This window comes from Panthera leo, chromosome B1, assembly GCF_018350215.1.
Source record: "Panthera leo isolate Ple1 chromosome B1, P.leo_Ple1_pat1.1, whole genome shotgun sequence".
NCBI lineage: Eukaryota > Metazoa > Chordata > Mammalia > Carnivora > Felidae > Panthera > Panthera leo.
The window spans coordinates 151530037-151540081 of NC_056682.1; the positions used below are offsets into that span (position 1 = coordinate 151530037).

Sequence of the window (10045 nt, forward strand, 5' to 3'; positions counted from 1 at the left end):
AGCAGGAGAGTGGATAAATATATATGTGTATAGGTATATATACATATACAGTGCTTTTTATATATTATGTATATATATAGTGTCAGAGAGTGATGTTTTAGAATATAGGATATATAACTGGGTAAAAATAGAGTGTTGGGACGTGGGGAAAGGAATTAATTTAAACAGTGTGGTCAGAAGGATTCTGACCAAAATGAAGTGAAAGAGCAAGCCATGAAAATATAATGAGGGATAAAAGGCAGCATGATAACTGAGGTAAAGTCCCTGAGTGTGGATTGTGTTTGGCATGTTTGTTCATAATACCAACCTAGCAACTTGGTTGAAAGAACTCAGTTTCATAAAGCTGTTATGTAACATCTGGCACATAGTAGACACTCTGCGTGTGATGATTACTTTTATGAAATGAAAATATGGGCTACATGACTGTATGTATTTGGCGGCATGGGAGTGGTGACTAGAAATATCTATAGAGAGATATTTGCTGATAAAGAAGTGGTTGAAGACCTTTCAAATATAAGAAAGCACCAAAAAGAAAGAGTAGACTCTTAAAGAAAACACCAGGAAAGCCCAAATGTAAGGAGGAGAAATGTTTGACTGCCTAGGGGTCTTTACAATTAAGTCCATCGCTTCTTCCCTAAATCAGTTTCTGTGCTGACACTGTAAAAACAGTGCAACATGTTTTTAACATGTGCAACATGTTAAAAAAGAAATAGAATTAATGCCTTATATGGACTTAGATCGATAAACATTTTACTTATACTTTTTTCATTCTCTTTTGTCATGTTAAAGCATTTAGAAATTATTTTAAAGAATCTCAGCAGCTATTTGTTAGAAAGTGACAGTGAAAGAAATCAGAAAATAAGAATTTGAATGGACTGAAGAGAGAGAGAGAGAGAGAGAGAGAAAGCACAGGATGGGCAGAGAGAGACAGGGAGAGAGAATTCCAAGCAGGTACAGGCTGTGAGTGGGAAGCCCCATGCGGGGGGCTCCATCTCACTACAGTGAAATCATGACCTGAGCTGAAATCAAGAGTCAGATGTTTAAATGACTGAGCCATCCAGGTGCCCCACTATTATTTATTCTGGATCACTCTTGTGAAAAAAAAAATGAATTAAATATCTTTAATATATCAAAAGCTCTCATTATGGTATTATTTCTCACAGGACAAATATTGCCTCTAATAGTCTTTCATGGTAAGTAATAGTAGAAAAAAATAATACATTGTTCTAAAGAGAAAAATTGTTCACTTAGTAGGAATGATTTATCTGGAAAGGATGACAAAGAGTCTCTTTCCATATAAAAGGCAGGGATTATTTCCCTTCTGGCTGCTAGATGTCTGAGTGTGCCTAGCTACGTGAATTTGTTCAGCACAGAAGTATGAAAAGCATTATAGGTAAATAGGGAAGGGATGTTTCTCCTAGTTAAACTTGGCTGTGTTTGTCTTAGCTCCAAAAAACTACAATATCACAGAACAAAGGGATAGTATCATTGAATGCGTTCGTTCTTCCTTACTCCTTCTAAACCCTCAATGAAGTGTAAATAATTCTCAGAAGCCCCTTAACCCAGTTTTATAGGTAGATCTCAGGATGAGAAGGGACACTAGTCTAAGCCGCATTAAGAATCTGTACCAGAACTGTCATTGGAACTTGGAAACATCTCAGCTTTGCGCAGTGGCAGTATCGTAGCCAATGAGGTTTATCCGAGGCGCGATTATTGCTAATTGGAACTTGGGAACATCTGCAGACAAAAGTGTGCCCCAAACAGCAGCCTGTGTCAGTCTTAATCACTATGGGAATGATACTATTAACTACAACAAGCACTTTTAACTAAAGGAATTTCAAGGCTACAACCAGCATCAGGTCAAAGAAAAACCACATTTCCTGGTAAAAAGAAAAATATGAATGCTGTACAAAGTTGACATTTTAAAATTCCTTCAAAATTGGTTGTAAGATAATTTTGTCCAATTAGAATATAAGCCACAAAAAGAAGACATAAACATACTTTTTGTATCACCCAGTCAGCTAGCATTGTGCATTTTCCATGTTGTAATTGTACGTTCTAAGCAGGTGTCAAACTTGAGTCTAGGCAGTAAAGATATTCTAGGAACAGTTGGGGCAGACCTAAGAGAAGTGGCTGAGGAGCCTTCTAGGACACCCCATCCTTAGCAAAAAAAGGAGCCAGCCATAGGGAGTTATTATACCCACTTACATGGAGCCAGCTTTTTTAAAAATCTTTTTTTAATGTTTATTTATTTTTGAAGGAGAGAGAGAGACAGAGCATGAGGGGGGAGGGGCAGAGAGAGAGGGAGACACAGAATCCGAAGCAGGCTCCAGGCTCCAGGCTCTGAGCTGTCAGCACAGAGCCTGACAAGGGGCTAGAACCCTTAAACCAAGAGATCATGATCTGAGCTGAAGTCAAAGGCTTAACCGACTGAGCCACCCAGGCGCCTCTGGAGCCAGCTTTTTCATTAAGGATGTTAGTGATTCTGGAATCTTAATCCTTCCAGCGTCTCTTCCATCCCTAGAATTCCATGAAGACATGAATAATAAGTCAAAAGGGCAAAAGCCATTTGACTAAAATATTTATAGCAGGACATTCTCTCCACACTGCCACAGTGTAACTCAGAGGATTGCACCGTGCTGTTTCACAAACAACCTTGTTCGTTTGGCACTCACACTTTTGTGCATAAGCAGAGGCATTTGGCAGAGTGACCATACCTCGTGGCAGGAGATTGTGGTGCCCAGTAAAGCAGCAGTACATTTCATAGAGGCCCGAGTGGATAATGTAAAGATGACTAGATGAGTGCCAATGCCCAGAGGGAGACAGCAGCATGGTGGTGGCAGTTGGTGGGAGCAGACTTGTTTGCAAGAAAATGTGAAACACTCTCTAAAATACCACACAGGGGCCTTTGTTGAGCACTAACATTCTTCCATCTGCTCTGGGGGGTGGGCTGCCAGTATAATGTCTTATCTGCTCACAGGCTGCTGAAACTTAGGGAGACAAGGTAAAGGTGGAGTTAGTGTAATGTTGCTGGCTTCTATAGGACGATTTTGTAATATTTGGAATATAACTAATTTTTATCCATGTGGTGGTCACAACTTCTGATTTTAACCTTAACAAGTGTGTGCTATGTAATGTGTCATTAGTATGATCACAAGGTTTTAATTATAGAGCCAGACAAAACCATCTTATGGTGGCTATCCAGAATCCAGTCAGATGTAACTTTATTGTCTCCATTATTTGTGCTGCTGACATATTGGAAAGAAAAAAAATATATATGAAAAGAAGACAGAATTCTGTCAAAAAGATCAAGTGGGTTGAAGAGAATTAATAGGGATATAAATACTCCAACGGAATGGAATTGATGGTTCTCTAGAGGCAGGAGGGAAAACACTTTGAATATCTCAAGAAAGCCAAAAACATTGCGAAACCTAACTGAACAATGCAGAGAGTTCTATGTAAATTTAGAAGTGCTTAAGGGATTGTGAGAGTAAATAATGTCAGAAGAATTGACTGATGATGTGATTTAAACCCAGGAAGATGAGCTTCAAGAACTCAACACTTCTTAAATTAGGAAGTCCCTTCTGATGTCACTGTACACAGAACTTGAAATGTTCACAGATAACCACAGCAAAAACAGCATACTGTGCCAAAGTCAGAGGCCTCTGATCAATAGAAATCTCAGAACACCAACAATGAAACCCATTCTTTTTTATATTTTTGAATGAGAAGAAGTTCACCCATTTTATGTGTCAAGCATTGTTGGAGACTCTGGGATAGAATGGTAAACAATAGAGTCCATATCTTCATTGAGTCTATAATCTAGAGGAGAAGATGGAGAGTAAATCAAATAATCAGACATTATAAATGGTATGATACTGTATTTCATCAAATTGGAAATGCCATCAGTTATAAAATGTGCTATTTTATATTACTAGGAAAAAAAACTAGTAAACGGCAATGCAGTGCTTTTTTGTCACTTAAATTTTTTATATGTTATACTTTTTAAAGATTTAGTTAGACAGATTTTATCATATAACTACTCTTGGTCATACATAGAAAGTAAATAGAAGAGAAATCAACTGGATAATGTTTTCCTAAAAATGTTTTCTATTCACAGTCAAGCTCCCCTGGGTGGTATTGATGTCATCACACACACACACACGCACACACACACACACACACACACACACACTATCATTTTCTATGTTATCAGGAATGTTAATGCTCTAAGATTTCTTACAATGCACTCTATTTTTGCTTCCAAAATTTTCTTCCAAGTCACTGAACTCCATTCTACAATCTGGGTGCCAGTAATTTCCAGCTTAGCATGTGAAAGGCAATTTCTGTGAACGGAATTCAGTAACAAAATATAACTCATCTTCATCTATTGTTAGTATCCTTCTTTTTCAGACATCATAAAGAAATTCATTGTTACTTTGCAAGTAAATGTGGAGATGCAGTGAGTTCTCCATTGACTTATACTTGCTGCACTATCAAACTCATGCCACATTGCTATTCACAGGCATTTCTGCATTCACAATATCCATTTTGTTTTACTGCCAAACCAGTGTCATTTAAAAAATATTTTAAAATGGCAATTAAGTTTAACAAATGTAATGCCAAAAATGAACATAACTCTACAATTTACAAGCTCATTTTAGAGTGATAAGCCAGCAAAGGTGGCAGAAAAGTAGTTGTTAAGAAGTAGACAAGGAAACCAGTTTAGCCAAGAGAATAAAAGCCTTTACTGTGTTAAAAACTACTGAAATGTCAAGATAAAAAGGACTTTTAAGAATCCTATCATGTTCAGTGACAAAGGGCAATAATGAACTTAGAAGTAAAATCTTTTGAAGAAGTTGCAGCTACATTTGTGGATTGGAATGTGTTTGGGGAATAAATTAAAGGGGTAAGGTTAATAAGTATAGTCAATTCTCTTAACAAGTTTAGCTTTAAAGAGAATAAAGAAAATGTGAAAGTTGCTTAGTGATAAGAGTAAGTGAAATAGAGGCATTTATATATTTGTAAGATTTGGGAAACCTTAACACATCTAAATGCCATTAAGAATGAGCTAGTAAATTGGGGAAAGTGGCAGACAAAGAAAGCAAAAGGGATGACCAATACTGTATAGTTCCTGTGAAGACTATAGACATTGGGGTAGGGATGAGAAGTTGTTGAGAGATCTCTCCTTTCATTTGTGATTAGGTATGGAATAATGGTTACACTCACAGACTCGGGAATCAGATAGTCTTTGTGAAAATAACAGCTTAATTCTGGGTGGCTTTGAGCAAGTTAGTTAACCACTGTGGCTCAGTTTCTTCATCTGAAAAGTGGAGACAGGTGATGGCGCCTATCTCACAGGATTGTTACAAGGATTACATAAATTTGAAATGTCCTTAGAATAATTACATTATTTGTAATGTCCTTGCAATAGAACATAACACATATTAAGGATTTATTGTTGTTGTCATCTTATTAAACACGTTTGAATTACTCATATTGAAAGAACTGTCTACTTTAAGTTAAAAATTACTATATGTACATCATTGGCTAAAAAGCATGATGTCAGTGATTTCCTAAAATTTGCGGCATACATGCTATTGGTCTTTTCAACCAAATTATATCTTTCTGCACCCTCACAAATCTATTACAGAGCAAAACAAACAAACAAGCAAAAAGAGAGAGAAAGAGAGAGACAGAGAGAGAGAGAAAGAAAGAAAATGAATTTAATAAGTAGACTGGCAACTGCAACCCTCAACTTTTGACCTCACCTTCTGGATAGAAAATGTAGATTTCTAAAATGTTATATTCTTTGTGGTTTATAAGATGAATTTCTCTTTCTCCTTTCCTGCACCTCTCCTCTCCCTTCTCCTCTCCCTATCCTCTGCTCTCCAGCCTACACAGTAATAAATGATGATCCAGGATTCTAGATTCCCATGTTATGGGTGCATTTGCACAAAGTTTTATCAGACCCAGTAAGTACACAAGAAGAAAATCTGATTGTTCTTATTTGGTCCAGGTTCATACACTGGATCCAATTATTCTTGGTCAGGCAATAGAATAGAATAGAATTTGTGTCATTTACTAGTGCAGTCGCTAGGGTCCTATGCATGCAATGCCATCAAAGGGGGTGAGTTTCCTGAGAGGGCATCTTCATTATGAATGCACAAACAACCCAAAAATGTCTACCACAGAATTGTATCTGTATTCCAAACCTTCACATTCTGGAGGAAACCAGATTTTATAGCCTGACTTTTCATGGATTAAAAACCAGGAATCCTTTGTAATTCCTTTAGTACAAACCAACTTGGAGTCATAAATTGTACGGCTATAGAAGACACTGTTGGAAAAACTGAGATCCAAAGAAATGGAAATGTTTTTCTTTTTTTATGAATAGATTTTTAAAATCCAATACAGTTAATATACACTGTTATATTAGTTTCAGGTGTACAATGTAGTGATTCAACAATTCTGTACTTTACTCAGTGTTCATCAAGTGTACTCTTTAATCCCCTTCAGCTATTTCACCCATTACTCCACTCACCTCACCTATGGTAGCTGTCAGTTTGTTCTCTGTAGTTAAGAGTCTGTGTTTTGGTTTGTCTCTTTTTTTTTCCTTTTTTCATTTGTTTTGATCCTTAAACTCCACATATAAGTGAAATCTTATGCTATTTGCTTTTCTCGGACTGACCTATTTTACTTGAGATTATACTGTTTAGATTCATCCATGTTGTCGCCAATGGCAAGATTTAATTCTTTTTAAGGTTGATTAATATTCTATTGTGTGTGTGTGTGTGTGTATGGCATATACCATATATACTATATATATTTTTCTTTATCCATTTATCTATCAATGGACACATGGGCTGTTTCCATAATTTGGCTATTGTAAATAATGCTACATTAAGTATAGAGGTGCATATATCCCTTTGAACTGGCCCTTTCATGTTCTTTGGGTAAATACCCAGTACATGGAATTACTGGGTCATATGGTAGTTCTATGTTTAATTTTTTGAGAAACCTCCATTATTGTTTCTACAGTGGCTGCACCAGTTTGCATTCTCACCAACAGTTCAAGAGGGGTCCCCTTTCTCCACATCCTTGTCAACAACTTGTTGTTTCTGGTGGTTTTGACTTTAACCATTCTGACATGTGTGTTGTGATATCTCATTGTGGTTTTGGTTTGCATTTCTCTCATGAGGATGTGATTTTGAGCATCTTTTCTTGTGTCTATTGGCCATCTGTATGTCTTTGTTAGAGAAATTTCTATTCATATCTTAGGCCCATTTTTAATTGTTCTTTTGTGTGTTAAGTTGTGTAAGTTCTTTATATATTTTGGATACTAACCCTTTGTTTGATATATTGTTTGCAAATATCTTCTATTCAGTAGGGTGCCTTTTAGTTTTGATAGTTCTTTCCTTTGCTGTGTAGAGCTTTTTATTTTGATGTAGTTCAAGTAGTTTATTTTTGCTTTTGTTTCCTTTGCCTCAGGAGACATATCTAGAGAAATGTTGCTATGGCCAATGTTAGAGAAATTACAGCCTGTGCTGTCTTCTAGGACTTTTATGATTTCAGATCTCACATTTAGGTCCTTAATCCATTTTAAGTTTATTTTTGTGTATGGTGTAAGAGAGTGGTCCAGTTTTATTCATTTGCATGTAGCTGTCCAGTTTTCTCAACACCATTTTTTGAAGAGAATGTCTTTTTTCAATTTTTTTCTTGCTTCCTTTATTGAAGATTAATTGACCGTATCATCGTGGTTTATTTCTTGCTTCTCTACTCTGTTCTATTGATCTATGTGTCTATAGACACATTGTGCCAGTACCATACTGTTTTCATTACTACACCTTTGTAGTATAAGTCAAAATCTGGGATTATTATACCTCCAGTGTTGTTTTTCTTCTTCAAGATTGCTTTGGCTGTTTGGGGTCTTTTGTGGTTCCATACAAATTTTAGGAATCTTTATTCTAGTTTTGTGAAAAATGCTGTTGGTATTTTGATAAGGATTGCATTAAAGCTGTAGATTGCCTTGGGTAGTATGGACATTTTAACAATATTTGCTCTTCCAAATCATCATCATGGAATGTCATTTCATTTGTTTGTGTCATCTTAAATTTCTTTCATCAATGTTTTATAGCTTTTGGAATACAGGTTTTTTACCTCACTGGCTAAGTTTATTCCTGGATATTTTGTTATTTTTTTGGTACAATTGTAAATAAGATTATTTTCTTAATTTCTCTTTCTGCTACTTCACCAATAGTGTAAAGGAATGCAATGGATTTCTAAATTTTTTTAATGTTTATTTATTTTTGACAGAGAGAGAGAGAGAGAGAGAGAGAGAGCATGACTGGGGGAGGAGCAGAGAACAAGGGAGACACAGAATCTGAAGCAGGCTCCAGGCTCTGAGCTGTCAGCACAGAGCCCCACTTGGGGCTTGAACCCATGGACCGCGAGATCATGACCTGAACTGATGTCGGACACTCAACCGACTGAGCCACCCAGGCACCCCAGGAATGCAATGGCTCTCTATACTTCAATTTTATATACTGTGACCTTACTGAATTCATTTATCAGTTATAGTAGTTTTTAGGTGGAATCTTTAGAGTTTCTGTATATTGTATCATGTCATCTGCAAATAGTGAAAATTTTACTTCTTCCTTACCAATCTGGATAACTTTTAAACCTTTCTCTTGTCTGATTTCTGTGGCTAGGACTTCCAGTACTACATTGAATAGAAGGGTGAGAATGGACATAGCACTCAGTTTTTCACAATGGAGTATAATGATGCTAGCTGAGGGTCTTTCATATTTGGCCTTTATTATGTTGATATATGTTCCCTCTAAACCTACTTTGTTAAGTGTTTTTATCATGAATGGATATTGTACTTTGTCAAATCAAATGCTTGTTCTGTATCTATTGAAAAGGTCATATGGTTTTCATCATTTCTCCTATCTTTGATTTGCAAATATTGAACCACCCTTGCATCCCGGGAATAAATCCCACTTAATCCTGGTGAATGTTTTTTTTTTAAAGTATTGTTGGATTTGGTTTGCTAATATTTTGTTGAAGGTTTTTGCATCCATGTTCGTCAGAGATATTTTCGTGTCTTTATCTGGTTTTGGTATCAGGGTAATGGTGTCCCCATACAACGGAAGATTTCCCTCCTCCTTTATTTTTTGGAAAAGTTTAAGAAAATAGGTATTAACTCTTTAACTGTTTGGTGGAATTCAGCTACACACTGTCTGATCCTGTACTTCTGTTTTTTGGGAGTTTTTTGATTACTGATTCAATTTCATTGCTGGTAATCGGTCTATTCAAATTTTCTATTTCTTCTTGATTCAGTTTTGGTAGGTTATATGTTTCTAGGAGTTTATCCATTTCTTCCAGGTTGTACAACTTGTTGGCATATAATTTTTCACAATATTTTCTTATAATCTTTTGTATTTCTGTGGTGTTGGCTATTTGTCCTGTTTCATTTCTGTTTTTGTTTTGTTTTGTTTTGTTTTTGTAAGTTGTTTTGTTTGTTTTTTATCTCTCTTTGTCTCTCCCTTTTTCTCTCTGTCTCTGTCTTTTATAATGTTGATCTTTTTGGTTTCATTGACCTGTTCTATTGTGTTTTTGTTGGTGTTGGGGATGTTTTTGTTTCTATTTCATTTATTTCTGCTCTGATCTTTTATTATATCCTTCCTTTTACTGGTTTTGGGTTTGCTTATCTTCTTTTTTAAGCTCCTTTAGGTGTAAGGTTAAGTTGTTTATTTGATTTAGTTTTGTTTTGTTTTTTGCTTCTTGAGATAAGGCTTGAATGGGTATAAACTTCCCTCTTAGAACTACTTTTGCTGCATCCCAAAGATTTGGAACCCTTGTGTTTTCATTTTCATTTGTCTCCATGTATTTTTTGATTTCCTCTTTGATTTCTTAGTTGATCCATTTGTTGTTCAGTAGCATGTTATTTAACTTCCTGGTATTTGTGCTCTTTTCAGATTTTTTTCTTGTAGTTGATTTCTAGTTATCATTGGTCACAAAAGATGCATAGTATGACTTCAAT

At 35.9% G+C, this 10045-nt stretch overlaps 1 pseudogene; it reads left to right on the plus strand.

Moving 5' to 3' along the window:
• The first annotated feature begins 1659 nt into the window (after positions 1–1659).
• Positions 1660–1854, plus strand: LOC122218723 (annotated as a pseudogene).
• Positions 1855–10045: the final 8191 nt, after the last annotated feature.